The following is a 20,594-nucleotide window of genomic DNA, read 5'->3' on the forward strand; positions in this document are numbered from 1 at the left end:
GAATGATTTACTGTGCATCAAGGGTAAAGCAAACACAAGGTGCTATTACGTGCCTCGAGACTGGCCTACTTTGGTGGCACTAGTTTGACATACTTTCTTACTGTGGCATAACATTTGTTAGTGGGCATGTCACACAAACATGATAAGTGTTTTGATGTGGCTAAAGTGGCCTACTTTGGTTGCACCAGTCTGCAAATATTTTGTTGATGTGGTCTGGCATTTTTTACTGGACATGAAGAGTAAAGCAATTGTGATCAGTGCTATTACGTAGCTAGACTGGCATACTTTCGAGCAGCTAGTCTGGATATAATGTTTTACTGTGGCGTGACATCTTTTACTGGTATGAAGGCAAAACCAGCATGATGAGTGTTAAAAAATTGCTAGACTGGCGTTCAATGGTGCAGCCACTCCATATATACCTTTGTACTGTGGTATGGCATTTTTAACTGGCCAACAAGTATAAAGCAAACATGATAAGTGTTGCAACATTGTAAGACTGGCCTTTATTGGTGTAGCCACTCTGGATCTACTTTGTTACTATTCAATGGCCTATTTCTCTGGGCATCAAGGGTAAAGGAAAGATGATAAATAATATTATGTAGCTAGACTGTCCTACTTTAGTTCCTTACGGTGGCATGGCATTTATCTTTACTGGGCATCAAGGGTAAAGCAAACATGATAACTGTTAAATGGTTAGAATGGCCTACGTTGCTGGAGCAAGTCGGGGCATGCTTTCTTATTGTGGCATGACATTTTTTACTGGCAAATCCAACATGAGTAAGTTCTTATAGGGTAACACTTGCATATATTGGTGCAGTCTGCATGTACATGTACATGTATGGGCATAGCCAGCATGAAAACGTTTTTATGCTGGCATATATTGTGGGCAAAGGCATCATGAAAAGGTGTTGGAAAATGCTACTGTGCACTTCTAGTGACTTGCATGTATTGGATTTTTGATGTAGTGCCATAGAAAACAGATTTCAAACTGTGGCTTTTTACACACTTTTTCACAAAAAGTATGCTGGAAAAAAGGAAACATTTTTAATCCATTATTTTTAACATTTTCTCAGGGGGAGAGCCCCCACCACTCCCCCCTTCTCCGCACATACCCTATAGTTGGTTAGAACTCCCTAGATGCGCTTGGTTGCTCCCACATAATCGGGGCAAACATGTATGCCCCACAAATTGAATAATTCACCAGCCGCCACTGTCCACAAGTGCTTATCAATAAAGGAACAGAAAACCTGTTTTTTTAATGACCTGCCAGAAGGTCCAAGAGTGGGTGGCATTGTTAGGGAGAATTCTCATTCTATGGCTAATTTCCCTTACCTACAGAGTCCCCCAACAGCTTTGCTGGATTTGAAGGGTTTGTTTCTTTTTACCTGCTAAGAGTGAGGCTCTTTTTCCCACTCTTAGGCATTTTTGCTATGTGTGTTCTAGGCTATTTTTGTGTTTAATGCCTATGGGATTTCCTCTCCCCCATAGGAACCATCTTTATTCACATGTGTTACAAAGCACCCTCAGTGCAGTGACACAGGGGTGTCGTAGCGACCCCCAAACATAGACTCCATACCCTGGGACTGACTACTTCTCCCAGGGCATGTAAAGTCCCCATTGACTTTACTAGTCAACAAATATGAACTAAACCAGTACAACCCATCTTAGTATGGAGGTACTGGAAGGGGTAAATAGTTTTCCCCCTATGTTCATTTTCGAGAGTGTACCCTACAGTACCTCTCTCGAAAGTTTCTGGCTGGTGGCAGTGGTTACTACCATATTTCCCTATGGGATTTTACTATTGTTCGAGGCTATTGTTAGGCGGAAACCTGTGCAGTTCCCTCTGGGACCACTGCAAAAGATTTAGGACTACAGGTGTTTGGCAGTAAACCCACTTGGTAGCAGTATGTACCACACAGATTCACTTGGTAGCTGTGGCTGAGCAGTCAGACTTCTCTCAAGAAGAGTTAAGCAGTATGTGGAGTACACAATATAGGGCAATTCTTCACAGTAAGACAAGAAAACACGTAACGAGGCTTCAGTGTAAAGATATTAAGGTATTTATTTATAACGGAACATCTATGCAAAACACTATGGCACTATCACGGCAAACACTTCAATCACAATTACTCTACGAAGAAGAAACAATCAATCCCCCTAACAATAGTTCGACAAGTCTAGGTTCTACCAGCATCACTTATTTACAGACAGAGGTGTATGCCTCAACCTAGATGGCACTCTAATATTAGTTAGGACGGGAGAGAAAAATAAGCAGGTTACGAAATCAACACAGTTCAATACTTCACGGAAAAAAAAATGCAAGGCAAGAAGGCAAGAACCACAATAGATCATAAAGTTCAGAGGCCAGGCCCACTCGGAGAGAGGCAAGACGATATGTCCCAAAAAGTCTCTAGTGGAAATGCGTTCGAGTCTTTGTGGCAAATTGTTATCGGCAGATTTAACCAGTTCAGAACAATACGTGAGAAAGCTTGGAGGCGACCCAACGGAGAGGAGAGGATTAAGACACCTCACTCGAACCGATCGAAAGGGAAGCCAGGCAGACACGGTACCTTGTTTGTGGAGAGACAGCTCCGGCGGGGCAGTTGTTCCTGGTGGTGGATGCACGTCGGGTCTTTGCCAAGAGTAGAGATGATCTCTTCGTCGAAGAAAAGTGAAGTCTGGTGCACCACCAGGGAAGAGACCAGCCGCGGAGTGCTCCGTCACAAGGCACCACCTTTTGGTCGCGGTACAGGGGTAGTGGCTATCCGGTTGCCGAGGTGCTCTGCACGGGCAATTCGACCACTGCGTCCTGAGGCGAAGAAAAAGGCAAAGGGGACTGGTTGTTCCCACCAGTCAGGGGAAGAGACTCTCCGGCAGGGAGATCTCCTCTGTCGTCGGGAAGTGGTGAGTCGGTTCCGCAGGGCTCCACCGGGAGTGTCGTCGTGCAGGTCGGCTCAGCGTTACCCTCGTCGGATTCTTAGGTCCTGTGGCGACTTCTGAAAATCCAGTCCCAAAAGCCCTGCTTTTATGCAGAAAACCCCCATTCATTCAGCCTAGCTGTCAATCAACACTTGCTAAGTGGTGAGCGGGGAGGCTCACCACTTGGGCCAATCACTCCAGAGTGCGACCGGAGTTGGCAAGGCAACTCGGTCCAGGGTGCCTAAACCCCCTCCCACACCCCTGTGGTAACCCAGACAGAATGGCACCACTTTGGAGGGCTCAACCTTTGGTTTAGGAGTCACAGAGACGAACACAGACGCCATTTTAAAAACCGAGTTCTGGCAGAAAATACCATCCGATAAACTTATTTAAGATAAGTAGACCGGTGGTACGTTAGAGATTAACGAGAAAAAGTATCAATCTCCAACAATGGGAAGAATCCCATAGGGTTATGTTCGGGGTCGAACATAACAAGTAGTTTCCACTGCCACCAGCCAAAACTCGACGAGGGGGGACGGGACAGTGCCCCCTCGACTAACAGACCTAGGAGTAATCGAATTAGGAATGCAGAGGACAGCCAGTTTCAAAGAAGGAAAAGGGATGCACTCTGGATACTGAGTAGTCGGTATAGTGATTCATCTCAATAGTTCAAGGATATTTGGTTTCAACAAAGGGAGCAATGGGTCGTAAAATGTCACTAGAAGGAGCAGGGTGGCAGAACCATAATTTACCTGGTGCTGTAGGAGTTCTTGGTGCTCGACAGGGTGTCGAGTAGGTTTCAGGGCGCTTTGTAGCTTCTGCAACATAGTTCAAAATGGGAGGCAGCTGCAGGTATCAGGCACCTGGCAGTTTGGCGAGTGAAGCGGGACCTACGGCTGCAGGCTGCCTGTCAAAACACACTTACAACGAGGGAGGAGAGGACTCGACACTCTCCCCCCAACCACAGAAGCCGAATGAATTCGACCCTCCCACCGTGGTTGGCACAGGTGCCTGAAGTAGTACACAGGACACCACGTGGCATCCAGTGGGGGGAAGAGGAGTTAGGGAGAGGTTGTGGATGGGGTAGGGGAAGTTAGGAAAACCGGAAAAAGGGTCAGGGCAAACCTAAGTTGGATAGGTAGGGGGAAGCACTGGGAAAGAACCCTTCCTGTCTGGTTCCTGTGTCCTTAATACCTAAACATCCTGAAGCATAACCCAAGACACACCTTAATACATATGCACTTGACTTAAAAGAAAACACAGAGAAGCAAACATTCACATGTAGTAGCAAGCGGGATGAACACAGGACAAGGGAATTTCTCCATAAATGAAGGACAAAACACATGGCCCGTAAGGCAAGCTTGCTGTAATACACAAACACGTAACTTCATGTCCTTGAAGTTTAAACAGGCGAGATTATGCCCACATAAGCACTCAGTGAAGTTCTCGCATCATGGTAACAAACCCACTATCAGCAACCAACTCAGACCTTCCGTGATTGCCAAGCACAAATCCAATGCGGGTGAAAGCAAGTACATAATGAGCCCCAACCCACAATGGCTGCAGCACTTATCTGATCTCCGAGGGCCCCTCGGGACACCTCGGAGTGTTTGTAGCACGCCGTGAGTCGCAGCCGGTCCGCCTGCTCTGCACGGTGCGAGCGAACGCTGGCGGCTTCAATGGTCCATCATGCGAAGCTTTGTTGCAGCAATCAACGGGACAGAGCTTCGCCGTCCATGGCTCCGCAGCGCTCCGTCGACCTACTCTTCACACCAACCACACCCAGATCGTTAATAAGCCACACCTGATTTACGCGCCGTTGCCCTTTATGCTGCTCACAATCACTGCAGCTGGCAACGCGCACGTGACATACACCTGTGGCCGAGACTTGAACTACAAGCCCCCCGTGACTTGTTGGGAATTGTAGTCTTGCCTCCGTACTTGCCTAGGAGGTTTAAGAAACAAAACGTGTTACTCCTGTGCGCTTCCAGCCCTTATTCCTCACACTGGCCCACACGACGGCTCAGTTTCAGGAATCGTCCCAGTCTTGGTCTACGGTTCTGAAGCACTGACCAAGGCATCTCGGATGGCCTTAGTGACTGCGACGTAACAATAGTCAGCGGTGCAGTCAGCTGCAGCTCGAGGGGCTTGACTGGCTCGAATATGTCCTTTAAGGCAGACGTTGATGGATGCTTGTCGATACACTCCTAGCTTCTTCGCTGCGCTTGTGTCATCCTTTAAGGATGGACGGCCCAAAGCTGAGGAGAGTGTTGCAGGCAGCTGCCTTGTCCTTGGTTTGTTTCAGAGATTCTCTGGCACTTCCCACCTAGGAAGCTTGCTGCAGAGCCTAGCTGGGCACGCTGTGTGCTGGCTGGGTACTGGTTCTGGAGCTGCTGGAGGCTCCTCTGGGTTCTCCCTCTGTTCACGGGGAGATATTTAGCGGAGGGATCTTGGTTGCCTCTTGGAGGTCCTGGCCTTCCTTCATTGGTGGAAGCTGTAAGGCAGACTGTGCCTTCAGCCAGGGTCCAATGATCAGTTCTTCCTCCTGCTTCTGGTGAAGCCTTCAGATGATCTACCGAAAGAGGATCTTGGCCCCCTTTTAAAGCCAAATGGGCCACAGGGATTGGTGTAGGTTAAGATTATCTTAATGAACCAATCCTGGATCCTCACCACAGTGCTTTGCTGTGAACACTCAGTCCTAGAAATGACAGTTCATGATCAGTCTATATTGAGCGCAGAAGCTGACATCAGGTTGACCAAGTTGCATATGAAAGGTTGTTGGGGTTTTCGGTCTCCTTTATTAGCCTCTGCAGCTAGGCCCCATGTGGGCCTGTTTGAATTGATCTCTGATTAGTATGCAAATGCTGCCACCAGCTACAGGGCTGAACAATGGTGGATCCATGGAGGCTTTGTTAGTTAATTAGGCTGGCCATGGCAGGGGGAAGGTTTGGCCCTCCCTCTTCTGGCGATGGATCGTGTACTCCACCTGTCAGATTCCCAGCTAAATATAACACGGTGGACAGCGCCCATAAGCTGTGTTCACCCTCAGTACACAGGTCTCTGCATATGTCGTGCAGTGAGCATAGGAAAAAATCTGTACGGATTAGCCCCACTGAATTTCCGAAGGTTGATGTACCATCATTCAATTTCATTAAAAGAATATTTTAAAACACAGACGAGCGCACACCCATCATGCAGATGCGCGAATTCCGCACATGGCCCCCCAGTCTCAACATGTAAACCACCTGAGGGTCTGGTTCATCATCAAGGCGAATGTACCGGCTGAGGCCACCTGCATTTCCATGCTGGGAGCCTGGCTTCTGCTTTATGTCCATATCTAGTCCCTGTAGGGATATGGCCCAACGCAAAATCTTAGGATTCTCCCCTTGCGTGGCCATTAACCAGCAAAGAGCTCGGTGGTCTGTCTGGATCAAAAAGTGAGACCCAAAGATGTAGGGTTTCCGCTTCTTTATGGCCCATACGACTTCCTAAGCCTCTTTTTAAATGATGACCCAGTTCCTTTCCCTTTTTGTCAATCGCCTGCTAATGTAGGTGACAGGTTGCTCTACCCCTTCAGAGTTCAGCTGCGCTAACACTGCTCCAATCCCAAAATCATAGGCGTCTGCCTGGATAATGAACTCCTGACCATAGTCTGGCACTTTCAGAAGTGGGGCCCTGCACAATCCATCCTTTAAATCCTGAAAGAAGGTTTGACAGGTGGGGGGTCCAAGTTACCTTCTTTCGCATCTTTTGGGCATTACAACATTCAGGGGCGTGGCACTGGTCCCGAACGACCGATAGTACCCGGTGAGACTTAGGAAGGCTCTCACCTGCGTCTGTGTGGTGGGGATGCCCCAATCCTTCACAGCCTGTACCTTCGCTTCGAGAGGTTGTTTCTTGCCTCCACCGACCAGGCGGCCTAGGTAAGTCACTGTGCCCTGCGCTATCTGGCACTTTGTGGCCTTGATAGTCAGGCCTGCATTCTGTAGCGCCTGAAGTACTTGTTTCAGGTGGGATAGGTGATCCTCCCAGGTGTGACTGAATACAGCAATGTCATCTAAATAGGCGACACTGAAGTTTTCCAGACCAGACACAACCTGGTTAACCATCTGCTGAAAAGTGGTAGGGGCATTCTTCAACCCGAAGGGCATCAAAGTGAACTGATAATGTCCTTCCGGGGTTGAGAATGCTGACCTCTCTCTCGCTTCATCTGTCAAGCCGACCAGCCAGTACCCTGCCGTGAGGTCAAAGGTACTCATGTACTTGGCAGCACTGGGCTTGTCAATGAGATCCTCTGCCCGAGGAATGGAGTGAGCATCTGTCTTGTCCACATCATGGGTGCACCAACCTGTGCAACCGGGAGTCAGTGAAAACAGACCGGCAAACTGTCCCAGTAAACTGCAACAGTCTGTCAGTTGCTGTTCTGACAGGGCCGTTGCAAGGTTGACACCTTCACCTGACCCATCTGTGGCTTCAGTGAGCAGGAGGCCTGGAGGGGATCGGTCTCCTCCTCACTCTCTCCATCAGTCACTAACACCATGACCCAGTCATCCTAGCTATAATGGGGTTTTAGCCGGTTGACCTGAAAGTTCCTGCACATCTGTTTAGGTCCTTCCACGTCAATGAGATAATTCACCTCACTGACCTTTTCCAGCACACAGTAAGGACAAGTCCACATGTCTTGAAGGGCACTGGGTTTGACAGGCTCCATAATCCACACCCACTGACCGAAGCTAAGTACATAGTCCACCACATCTCGTGTAGGTGATGATGGGATGCCCTCCCATCCCTCTTTCACTAGACTGAGGGGGCCTCGTACAAGGTGTCCAAACAGAAGTACATAGGGACTTGAACCGCTCAACAAGCCCATTTGTTTGTGGATGCAAGGATGTAGAGAACCGGTAGGTGACTGCACACTCTTGCCACATAGCCTTCATATATGCTTATATAAAGTTTGTTCCCCTGTCAGAAACGACTTTCTTGGGTAATCCAACATGGGAGGGTATTCCAATGAGATATTTTGCAACCACGGGGGCTTTGATGCTTCTCAGAGGGACCGCCTCAGGGTACTTGTGGCCTTGTCTACCACAACCAAGATGTATCTGTTAGTTGAGCTGGTTTGAGGATCCAAATGACACACAAGGTTCTTGCCTATTCCCTCAAAAGGCCACCCAACCACAGGTAGTGGAACTAAGGGGGCCTTTGTGGCAACGCCTGACTTGCCAGAAGCCTGACAAGTTGGACAGGACCGGACAAATTCTTTAACTTTTACACTGAACTGTTGCCAGTAAAAGTGTGCAGACAACCAGTCCGATGTCTTAGTGACTCCCAAGTGACCTGCTGTTACTCACCACTCCAAAATAGGCCGAAGATGCAGAGAAGTGACCTTGGAGATGATGGTGGTACAAGAATCGATATTCAGCCTTCCATCCCAGCTCCCCTGAGTAAAAGACTCAGGCTTCCTCAAAGAGGGGCTCTTTTCCACAATGTACCTCTCTGCTGTTTCAGTTGGGACAGACAGAGGTGTCAATTGAATAAAAGAGCGGGGAGAACACACACCGCCAATACCAATGCTGCAAAGAATAACAAAGATATTAGACAGATATTAGACAGGGTTGAGGTTAATGCAAGTGTTTAGAACAGTTGAATTAAATGGACAACTACCTAGATAGATATTGGAGTGGAGCTTCCCCGGGTGGATCTACAAGGAATAACACAAAATGAGTGGGAATGGCCTAATTCAATATCGGTCCCAACTATATATATAGAATCGATAACAACTAACCTGAATAAGGATATAATGAGGAAAGGAATCCTGGAACAGAAGACAACGACAGGAGAAAATAACAAACAGGGATGTTAGTATAGGGAAGTAGCCCCGGACGGCACGAGGGTCGCACTAGTGCCGGGTTGGTGCAGTTTTCAGGAGAGCGTTTGAGGGCAATATCACATGAAAGTCACTCAATGTCCCAGAATCCAACAGAAGACAAATATCCCGAGAAGTTGTGGAGATAAACAGTTGCGGAAATGGGGATAGCCAATTAAGTCTGTACCTGAGCACACATGTATCCCGAGTAGCTGTAGATGAGATCCGGATAGTAGACAGTAGATTGGTTCCGAGTGCAGAGGCGGCAACCAGGAATGAAGTGCCGCAGAAGGGAGCCGGGTCCAGTAACGTTCCGAGTCAAAACAACCAGACGAGCACGACAGGAATAAGGGAGGAGACGAGGCAATCCAGTAGTCAGGCAAAAGGTCAACACCAGGAGTTCAGATGAGGAATCGTGTGTAGGAAAACACGAAGAGGAAACGGACGAAACCGCGAGTAGCTGATAACGCTAATTAGCAGCAACGAGCCCCTTGGAAGACGGTGGTTTTATAGTCGTAAGAGGGGCGTGTCTTGCCGTACGTCTTCCACGTACAAGAGTCAGCTGACCCGGAGTCCGTCGAAGTTTGTACAGATGCCATGGTAGCCTGTATCTGGTCCAGAGAGGAGCTTGTAAAGAAGTCGTACCCTGCAAGGAGGCCTGTGAGGAAGCCTGAAGGGTAACACCTGCTAAAGGAATTTGGTGAGCCAAATCCAAAGGAACTTTCTGTGGCACTGGGGAATCTCCACCTTCTGGTGTCCTCACCCTCAGAGTCTTTTGGCTCACTGTACAGGAGTCCATCCTCCCAGTACACTTTGAACAGTCCAGGGGCCTCGCCCTTAGCCTGCTCCTCTGCCTGCTTCCACAGACCCGCCAGAGTGGGACACTCTTTCTGGGCTTTAAAGAAGTCAATCTGATCTGGGCCCCCAGCTGATGCAAACTCATCCAGCTTGGGCAGACCCTTCAGATCTGTGCTCACCTGGTCCTCCACCTCAGGTTGCTGCGCTGCGCCAGGCAACTCTGACATCACTAGTTCCCTGCTACCAAAGTAGGGTTCTCAGTGGCTACTGGCCCCCTCCCACTGGAGTAGGTGACTCAGCAGTCTGCGGAACTGGACCAGGGGCTACGGGCCAAGCTTGTCATGAACCGTCGCCTACGTCCTTTCTGGACTTCGTGGTCCCTGACACATAGGGGATTGAATACAGTAATCCTTCCAACATGGCCGCCGGACAAGGAATGCTGTTTGCCAGTCCTTGCGCTCCATGCTCTGCGCTCTACTAAACAGACATGCCCCCGTGGCTCTGCGCATCTCAACGCTACCGCTTGCTGTAGTTGGACGTGTGTTGACGGAGTTCGCTCGGGGCTTTCATCTGCATCCTGTTTCCCAGTTCATTGAATCCCCCTTCCTTCCTTTCCTCAAAACCTACCTTCGTACTTCAAGCCCTACTACTTTTCCACTCCTCGAGCAAAGGTGAGGTTCATGATCTCACACCTCACTGGTAATGCCTTGACCTGGGCAACCCCCCTAGTCAATTCGGGCAACGCCCTCCTGGATAATTACGACGGGTTCGTGGAAGCCCTAAAGGCCATGTTTCATCGTCCAGAGCAGGTTTACAGCGCTCAAGAACACTTACTTGAATTTCAACAGGGATCCCAGCATATGCTTACCTATGTGACCCGCTTTAAACAACTTGTGAAGGAAGCTGATTGGTCTCAAGAAGCCAGCTTCACCCTCTTCTGAAGAGGCCTGAATGAAGAAATAAAAGACGAGTTAGCCAGGGTAGCTCACCCAAACTCCTTCCAGGCTCTTATGGACCTTCCCTTGCAAATCAACTTTCGAATCCAGGAAAGAAAGGCGGAGAAAAAGAGATCCAAATCACCTTTCCAGAAGGCTACCACAGACCACTTAATCAGACCAGAGCCTGCAGCTCCTCCTACCTCGGATCCAGAACCCATGCAATGGGGGCCTTCCGTGGACCCATTACCCCACAAGAAAGAATGCGCCGAATTTACACTGGTCTATGCATGTATTGCACCTCCGATAAACACCTCGCAAGAGAGTGCCCTATTGCTCCTCCACAGCGTTCGGGAAACACCAGTTCCCGATCCTAGATGGGGCACAGTTTCGAGAGAGTGGTGTCTGCTCCGCATCAATTCCTTCCTTGAACTCTCCTGGACAAAATAATCTTGTGATTCTACAGGCATTCCTATCGCCTTCCAAGAAAGAATCCTACCCCATCTTGGCACTAGTGGATTGCGGAGCCATGGGCATATTCATAGATCATGATTGGGTAACTTCTCACAACATTCCATATGAAACTCGAGAAACAATGCAACCTGTAAAAGCTATTGGTGGTAGACCTCTGTCTTCGGGACCCATAACCCTTCAAACTGAAGAGATCCTACTTTCCATAAACCACCAGCAAGAGAGGATCAAATATGACATCATAAGGTCGGGCACTTCTCTATTCTTTGTCCCCAAGAAGGATTCCAAGGAGCTTAGACCATGCCTAGATTACCGTGGCCTTAACCAGTGTACTCTCAAGGATCGTTACCCATTGCCTCTCATCTCGGACATCCTGGATGCAGTCAGAGGTGCAGTCGTGTTCACGAAATTAGATCTCAGGGGTGCCTACCATCTTATTCGTATAAAGGAAGGTGACGAATGGAAGACAGCCTTTAGAACACCCTTTGGCCACTTTGAATACTTGGTTATGCCCTTTGGACTTGCTAATGCCCCAGCAATCTTCCAACGTTTTATGGATCGGGTGTTTTCTGATATGCTGTTCCCCTTCGTTATTGTATATCTGGACGGCATACTGATATACTCCAAGGACCACCTGAAACACGAAGAGCACGTAAAGACAGTCTTACAACATCTACGTGAACACAAGCTCCTGGCTAAACACGAGAAGTGTCTATTCCATGTATCGACTGTTCACTATCTCGGATTCATTCTTAGCCCAAAAGGAATCGGAATGGGCCCCTCAAAGGTTGATTCCATTCTATCCTGGCCTGTTCCAACCTCTGTAAAACAAATCCAATCTTTCCTAGGGCTTGCTAACTTCTATCGGAAATTTATACCAGCATTTTCTGAGATTGTGCATCCCTTGTTACATTGTTAAAGAAACATACACCCTTTCGGTGGACCTCTGCCTAAGATTTGGCATTCCATCGGTTGAAGTCGAGTTCACACAAGCTCCCATCCTAGCTCAACCTGATATTGATCAACCTTTTCTTGTCGAAACTGATGCCTCCAATTACGCCATTGGGACAGTCCTGAAACAGGAACTTGGCGACAAGTTAGAACATCCTATCGCCTATCTTTCTCGAACCTTGACCCCCAGTGAAACTCATTATTCTGTCCTGGAAAAGGAATTGCTAGCCATCCGTCAAGCCTTCACTGATTGGCGTCATCTTCTTTTGGGAGCCAAACACCTGGTACAAGTCCGCACGGACCATCGGAATCTTCAGGTCCTGCAATGCCTAGAATGTAGAAACAGTCGCCAAGCCCGTTGGGCCTTCTTTTTTGCCCAATACCAATTTCAAATCCATCATGTTCCTGGAACACATAACATTATAGCCGATGCCTTATCCAGACGTCCTGATTATGAACCCCTTGAAGATCGGACCTTTCCTAAGATGTTTCCCTACACAATATTTGTTGCCCAAGCATTTACCCTCCTGGAGTATATTCGAATTCAAACCCAGTCCTCTGAACCTTGGAAGGAGTTTAAGAGAAACAATCGGTGGAATCTCAAAACAAAGGATGGATCCCTGTTCAAGGACAATCGCTTGGTCATTCCAACTCCTGGACTGAGACAAAAGATCACAAGCCTGTGCCACGATACTTTTCATTCAGGATATCGTGCATCACCAACACTCTCCATCTAATACAAAGACAGTTTTGGTGGCCAAAGATGAAGGATGATATCAAGATCCATATTCAAACATGTGCAGCCTGCAATCAGAACAAACATGATAACAAAAAACCAGCAGGTCCCCTGCTCCAGCCAACAATACCAACAAGACCCTGGGAAATCATTGCCACGGATTTTATCGTGGAACTACCCTCTTCCAGGGGCTACACAACTATAATGGTTACCATTGATTTGTTCACTCATATGGCTCATTTTACACCTTTATATAAACTGCCATCCTCATCTGAACTTTCTGGAATTTTACTGGAACACATATTCCGGCTTCATGGGCTACCATCCAAGATCATTTCTGACCGGGGACCCCAGTACATATGCCAGTTCTAGAAACAGTTATGTCGTATACTGGGAATCCAACGTGCCTTGTCTTCGGGTTATCACCCACAGACCAATGGAGCCACTGAACGAGTAAACCAAACCCTGGAACAGTATCTTCGTTACTTTGCCACCAAGGTCCAGGATGATTGGTCACTCTTTATACCTGTGGCCGAGTTTGCATACAACAATTCGGATCATTCAGCTATCAAAACCAGTCCTTTCTTCTGCAGTCAAGGATTTCATCCTTCAGTTCTACCGTCCATTCTTCCACACCCTACCCCAGTACCTGCGGTTGATTCCTGGATTGAAACACTAATTAAAGTGCACAAAGAAGCAAAGGAACACCTTGAAAAGGCCCGAAGAGACGTTAAACATTATGCAGACTCCAAAAGAAGACCTGGGCCTTCCTATTCAGTAGGCGATAAAGTCTGGTTATCCTCGAAACTTCTTCCCCGTCACCTACAACCACATAAATTGGCTCCTAGGTATTACGGGCCCTTTTCTATAAAGGAAATCGTCAACCCAGTGGCCTTTTGACTTCGACTACCAGAATCATGGAAAAGGATCCATCCAGTCTTCCACACCTCTCTGTTAAAACCATATGTTCAGCCCTCTTGAACTGCTACAAGATCTACCCCAGTGATTGTCAATGACCAACTCGAATATGAGGTCTCCAGAATCTGTGACTCTAGGTACCGACGTGGTCAATTACAATATTTGGTCGAGTGGAAAGGTTATCCTCCCAGTGAGCGCACTTGGGAACCTGTGTCAAACATGAATGCCCCCAGGCTGATTTGAAGATACCATCTTATCCATCCAGACAACCCCGGAGGACCTGGGCTTCAGAGGAGGCATACTGTCATGAACCGTTGTCACCGGGGTCGGTGATATCTTCGTCCGAAAGTGTAGTTTCTGAAATCTCCCCCTCCCCCGACTCCTCACCTTCTTCTTCCTTCCAAGAACCCTTCTTTTCTTTTCTTCGAGCTGACACCTTTTTTTTATGAAGAAAGGGACGACCCCGGAAGGAAGCCACCGTGCCCCCCACCCTAAGAAGGGAGACCAGGGGGCCCCACCCCCGGGATCGACCAAGAGGGGAAAAAGCCCTTAAGCACAAAAAACCCCTGTATTATAGTTGGGTGTCTTGTAGGCGTGGAACCAGGAATACTTGAAAGGTAAGAGCTGGTGGAAAGTGTCTGGAGGCAACACGTGGAGTGAATACTCCAGAACTCAGGCAGTCCAGTAAGCGGTCCGAGGATCTGGTACACAGGCTAGGAGTGGAAGTAAATAATACAGCAAGCAAAGGCAGTCCAGTGGAACAGGCCGGAGTCTGGTACACGGGAGGTCACAGCAAGCAATACTGAAGGTAGGTGAGGGAAGAGCGGAATGAGCTGAACAGACAAGAGGAGAAAAAAGCAGTGAGTGAAGATGGGAAGGAGGGAGGGTAAGCAAGTTGGAAGGTTGGCAAGGGAGACGGGTGAATGAAAGCAAAACCAAGGGAGTGAGAGAAAGGCAGATAGAACCAACGGAAGGAGGAAGGAAGAACAGAAGGGACCGGACAGGGTACGAGGACCCGACCAGCAGACAAGTGAGAGACTCGGAAGAAAGCCACAGGCAGCAAGCAACTCAGCTAACGGACGAAACCGGAAGCGTTGCGACGCATCCGTGACCCGGAAGTGGCCGGTTAAAACACCGGGCCGCGGAGCGCCCAACCAATAAGAATCAGAGGAAGGGAAACCAGGAAACAGGGGGCGTGGCTGACGCGAACGGAGCTAAGTTCCGCGTCGCCAGCGGCTCCATAGACGCCAGGAACTCGGCGGTATGACAGTATGCCCCCTCCTATAAGCTCCTCCCCCTGGTTTACCTGGACGAAAGAAGTGGTACTTGCGAAGTAGGACAGGAGCATTAATGTGTGTGATGGGTTCCCAAGAGTTTTCCGAGGAAGAGTAGCCCTTCCACTTAACCAAATATTCCAGCCTGCCCCTATGATACCTGGAGTCACAGAGTTGGGCGACCTCATATTCAGCTTGAGTGGAACCCTGAGGAATCGGGGCCTGTCTAACCTGTCGTGCCCATGTGTCAGCATGAAATGACTTGAGTTGGGAAACATGAAAAACAGGGTGGACCCTTTTTAGGTTGTTGGGTAGCTTTAAGCGAAAAGCCACAGGATTGATTTTCTGTATGATCTCATATGGCCCTAGATACTTGGGAGATAACTTGGAGGGATGTACCCAACAAGGTAAATATCTAGTTGAGAGCATGACTTGGGTACCCACATCCCATCCTGGTACAGGTCTACGATGTTTGTTGGCTTGAATGCAATACCGGGCTTGGGCTGACTTAAGGCCTTCCTCTACCTTCTTGTGTGTCTCTCTAAGGAGGGAGAGGGAAGAATCTACTGATGGTACGTTAGTAGAGAGGCCCGAGACAGGAAGAATGGAGCGAGGGTGAAAACCATAAGTACCAAAAAAAGGACTGAACCCAAGAGCGGCATGTGTGGAGTTATTATAGAGAATTCAGCTAGAGGGAGTAGCGTGCACCAGTTGTCTTGTTGGGAGTTGATAAAGCACCTTAAGTACTGTTCCAGAGCCGTTCAAGCGTTCAGTTTGCCCATTGGATTGTGGATGGAATCCAGAGGTGAGAGCTCTTTCGATACCTAGTCTGATACACATGGCCTCCCAGAACCGGGAGGTGTACTGACTACCCCGGTCTGAAATTATCTTGTTAGGTAGACCGTGTAACCGGAATATATCTTGGAGAAACACTTCCGCCATCTTGGCTGCAGTAGGGACGCCAGGCAATGGGGAGAAGTGAGCCAATTTGGTAAATGAATCCACTACTACCATGACACAGGTGCATCCTTCAGACGGGGGTAAATCTATTATGAAATCAGTAGAAATCGTGCTCCAGGGACCCTTGGGTACAGCATTTGGTTCCAGTAGACCAATTGGTCGTTTACGGGATGACTTACTCCTCAAACAGACGATACATGACTGAACGTACTGCTCTACATCCCTTCTCATTGTAGGCCAGTAGAAATGTCTTTGAAGATAGTCGTGAGTGCCAGCCACCCCCCTGTGTCCTCCTAGTTTGGAATCATGACACCAGACAAGTGCGGTCTTACGAAAAGCCGGAGTGGGTAGGTAAAGTTTTCCTCCTACAAGATAAAGGCCGTTCCTGATTTCATAGGCCAGATCTTTAGAGTGTCTTTCAACTTCAAAACGACCTCCAGAATCCTCCTGTACCTGCTGAAGGAATTTAGAAATAATTTCAATAGTTCTGGACTGGGGAAACATCCGTTCAAGATGCATCTCTGACTCTGGCAGGTAATCACTCCGGCGGGAAAGAGAGTCGGCTACAACATTCGTTAGGTTATGTGGAATTCGAATTGGGCGAAGAAGTGAGCCCATCGGGCCTGTCGAGTATTGTAGCACTCGAACTGTTTGAGAACCTGTAAGTTCTTATGATCGGTCCTTATGGTGAACGGGAACCTTCCTCCTTGAAGCAGATGGCGCCATTCTACACAGGCCGCTTTCATGGCTAGAAGCTCTCGCTCAATGACCGAGTAGTTCCTTTGACTGGAGTTTAGGGTCTTCAAAAAATAAGCCACCGGATGTTCTGTACCCTGGATCTCTTGAAGAAGCACCGCCCCTATTGCGGCTGAAGAAGCGTCCGTCTCTAGAACGAAGGGTAGATGTTGGTTTGGTTGTTGTAAAATGGGTGCTGAACAGAAGGCTTCCTTAAGCTTTCCAAAGCTGTCTTCCACCTCCGCTGTCCATTTGAATGGAGATGCAGACTTCTTTAAGAGCGAGGTGATGGGTAGTATCTTTTGAGAGAAATTAGGAATGAATCTCCTGTAGAAGTTTGCTAACCCCAGGAATTTCTGTATCTCTTTGACTGATGTGGGTGAGGGCCATTCAATGATGGAGGACACCTTGTTAGGATCCATGGAGATACCGTGGTCTGACAGAATGTATCCTAAATAAGGAATGGATGAGGCTGAAAACACACATTTGGCGAGCTTAACAGACAACTGATTTCTCTGTAGCCTTCTGAATACTTCCCTGACATGTTCCACATGGTCTTCAGGTGTACGAGAGTATATCAGAATGTCATCTAAATAAACCAATGTGGTTTGGCACAGGAGATCGGAGAATAGTCTGTCCATAAATCGTTGGAATACCGACGGGGCGTTTACCAACCCGAACGGCATTACCTGGTATTCAAAAAGTCAGAAAGGAGTCCGGAATGCTGTCTTCCATTCGTCTCCTTTCTGCACCCGAGTAAGTGATAAGCATTCCTCAGGTCGAGTTTGGTAAAGATGGTAGCACCCTGTACAGCTTGTAGGATATCGGTTATCAATGGCATAGGATACCGGTCTTTTATGGTAACCTTGTTTAGACCGCGATAATCTATACACGGCCTCAACTCCTTTGAATCCTTTTTTTGAGATGAAGAATAGGGGTGCCCCTGCAGGGGACTTTGAAGGCCTTATGAGCCCGTTTTCCATGTTGCTGTCCAGGTACATTCGGAAGTATTGTTTTTCTTCTAATGACAGTGGAAACATCCTACCGAAGGGTACCAATGCACCTGGGGTGAGATCAATGCAACAGTCTTCAGGCCGGTGTGGAGGGAGCTCGATGGGTATCTTTTCAGTTGCCACTTCATTGAACTCCTTCAGGTAGTGTGGGAGACGGTGTACCGTTCTGACTTCGCAGCTATTTGTGGTCTTGACGGTCTCGAATCTTGGTTCTGGCAAGCATTCCGATTTGCATAGTGAGGACTGAAAACTAAGTAAGTTTCTAGACCAGTCAATACTGGGGTTATGTCTGCATAGCCAACAGATACCCAGGATAAGAGGGAAGTGAGCAGCCCTGATGATATCGAATGTGATACTTTCGGTGTGTTGTTGGATGGACAAAGTAAGTGCTTCAGTGGTGTGAGTGATCAAACCCGAGCTCAAAGGTTCGCCATCAACTCCTTCCACTTTTTGATCTTCACGTTTGGCTATCCTCTTGACTCCATGTCGTTCTGCCCAATGGGTATCCATGAAGTTCCCTGCTGCTCCACAGTCGAGTAGGGCTAAAGTGGTTACTTCCTTGGGGCCTACTCTGAGAGAAACTGTGAGCACCATCAACCGGGAGTCCTCAGATGTTTCTGTAGAGGATACAGAAAGAGGCACGTAGGGACTAAGAGCAGCCCCTCGGTAATGCGTCCCAATGTTTACCGAGGGCGAGCGTTTCCCGACCTTCTGGGTGATACTTCCGGACAATCTCTTAATAAATGTAATGAAGATCCGCAGTACATACACAAGGAACCCTCCCTGCGCCGTTTCCTTTCTTCTGGTGTGAGCGGGGCTCTGGTGGTTCCAATCTGCATGGGTTCTTCTTTAGTTGTCCGTTGGAAGGGTACAGATGCAGGTGAGTGAGTCTCCACGAGAGGGGGTACACTTAGCCTGGTCTTCTTCTTTTCTTGACGTCTTTCCGTCATTCTGAAGTCAATTCGGAGGGTAGCTGTCAGGAGTTCAGCGAAAGACACCGGTCTTTCTATTCGGGCTAGTTCGTCCTTCAATTCCTCCCTTAAACCTCGCCGGAATATGGCATACTGAGCCTGTTCCTGCCAACCTGCCTCAGCTGCCACCTGTTTGAAAGTGGTGATGTATGTCAGTAGATCAGAATTCCCCTGACGGATGTCAAGGAGGTCCTCCGAGGCCAAGTATGTACTCTCTGTTCGCAAAAAGGTTTGTTGAATCAGGGCCTTAAAGGCATTGTAGTCCTGTAAAACCGGGTCTGGCTGGTTTACTAGAGGGGTAGCCCAAGCCAGGGCATTCCCGGTCATGTGGGTGATCATAAACCTCACCTTGGCGTGGTCTGAGGCAAAGGTCTGAGGGCGAAAGGAAAAATGAAGATTGCATGCGTCCTTACTCCTTAACCTTCTTTGGGGATCCATCGAACTTCCCCGATACTAGGGGAAGTGGAGGTAAATCGGTTAAAGGTCTTTCTCTGTCTGTCAGACGCTGTTGAAAGGTGGCGTTGGCTGTCTTAAGGTTTTGCATCTCCAGACTTAGACTTTGTACAGCAGCTACGAGTTCTTGTACCTGCTGTGGGGTGGCCATCTCTTTTAGGCGTCGCAAACTGTCACCGGGGTCAGTGATGTCTTCGTCAGAAAGTGTAGTTTCTGAAAACTCCCCCTCCCCCGACTCCTCACCTTCTTCTTCCTTCCAAGAACCCTTCTTTTCTTTTCTTCGAGCTGACACCTTTTTTTTAATGAAGATAGGGACGACCCCGGAAGGAAGCCACCGTGCCCCCCCCCCCTAAGAAGGGAGACCAGGGGGCCCCACCCCCGGGATCGACCAAGAGGGGAAAAAGCCCTTAGGCACAAAAAACCCCTGTATTATAGTTGGGTGTCTTGCAGGCGTGGAACCAGGAATACTTGAAAGGTAAGAGCTGGTGGAAAGTGTCTGGAGGCAACACGTGGAGTGAATACTCCAGAACTCAGGCAGTCCAGTAAGCGGTCCGAGGATCTGGTACACAGGCTAGGAGTGGAAGTAAATAATACAGCAAGCAAAGGCAGTCCAGGGGAAGAGGCCGGAGTCTGGTACACGGGAGGTCACAGCAAGCAATACTGAAGGTAGGTGAGGGAACAGCGGAATGAGCTGAACAGACAAGAGGAGAAAAAAGCGGTAAGTGAAGATGGGAAGGAGGGAGGGTAAGCAAGTTGGAAGGAGGGCAAGGGAGACGGGTGAATGAAAGCAAAACCAAGGGAGTGAGAGAAAGGCAGATAGAACCAACGGAAGGAGGAAGGAAGAACAGAAGGGACCGGACAGGGTACGAGGACCTGACCAGCAGACAAGCGAGAGACTCGGAAGAAAGCCACAGGCAGCAAGCAACTCAGCTAACGGACGAAACCGGAAGCGTTGCGACGCATCCGTGACCCGGAAGTGGCCGGTTAAAACACCGGGCCGCAGAGCGCCCAACCAATAAGAATCAGAGGAAGGGAAACCAGGAAACAGGGGGCGTGGCTGACGCGAACGGAGCTAAGTTCCGTGTCGCCAGCGGCTCCATAGATGCCAGGAACTCGGCGGTATGACAAACGTCACCTACGTCCTTTCTGGACTTCGTGGTCCCTGACACATAGGGGATTGAATACAGTAATCCTTCCAACATGGCCGCCGGACACGGAACTCTGTTTTCCAGTCCTTGCGCTCCACGCTCTGCGCTCTACTAAACAGACACGCCCCCGCGGCTCTGCGCGTCTCAACGCTACCGCTTGCTGTAGTTGGACGTGTGTTGCCGGAGTTCGCTCGGGGTTTTCATCTGCATCCTGTTTCCCGGTTCCTTGAATCCCCCTTCCTTTCCTCAAAACCTACCTTCGTACTTCCTGGATTTTCACCCACGCTCGGGTCACGGCGTTCCGTGTCTCCGAGCTCGGACATTGCTCCTTCCTGGTATCCAACCTGGACATCTGAACGTATCCTGGAGTTGGATTGTCATCCTCACGCTGGAATCCGAAGACCAGCACACGGGTCTATACAAATCCCGGACCCGTGCGAAGGAAG

General features: G+C 48.8%; 1 protein-coding gene across 2 annotated transcripts in view; it reads left to right on the forward strand.

Moving 5' to 3' along the window:
• The window catches only part of LOC138520759 (acidic mammalian chitinase-like), a 337,432-nt gene that overhangs the window by 269,483 nt on the left and 47,355 nt on the right, over positions 1 to 20,594 (forward strand). The window lies entirely within an intron of this gene.

This window comes from Ambystoma mexicanum, chromosome 13 (assembly GCF_040938575.1).
Source record: "Ambystoma mexicanum isolate Mex_15411 chromosome 13, UKY_AmexF1_1, whole genome shotgun sequence".
Taxonomy (NCBI): domain Eukaryota; kingdom Metazoa; phylum Chordata; class Amphibia; order Caudata; family Ambystomatidae; genus Ambystoma; species Ambystoma mexicanum.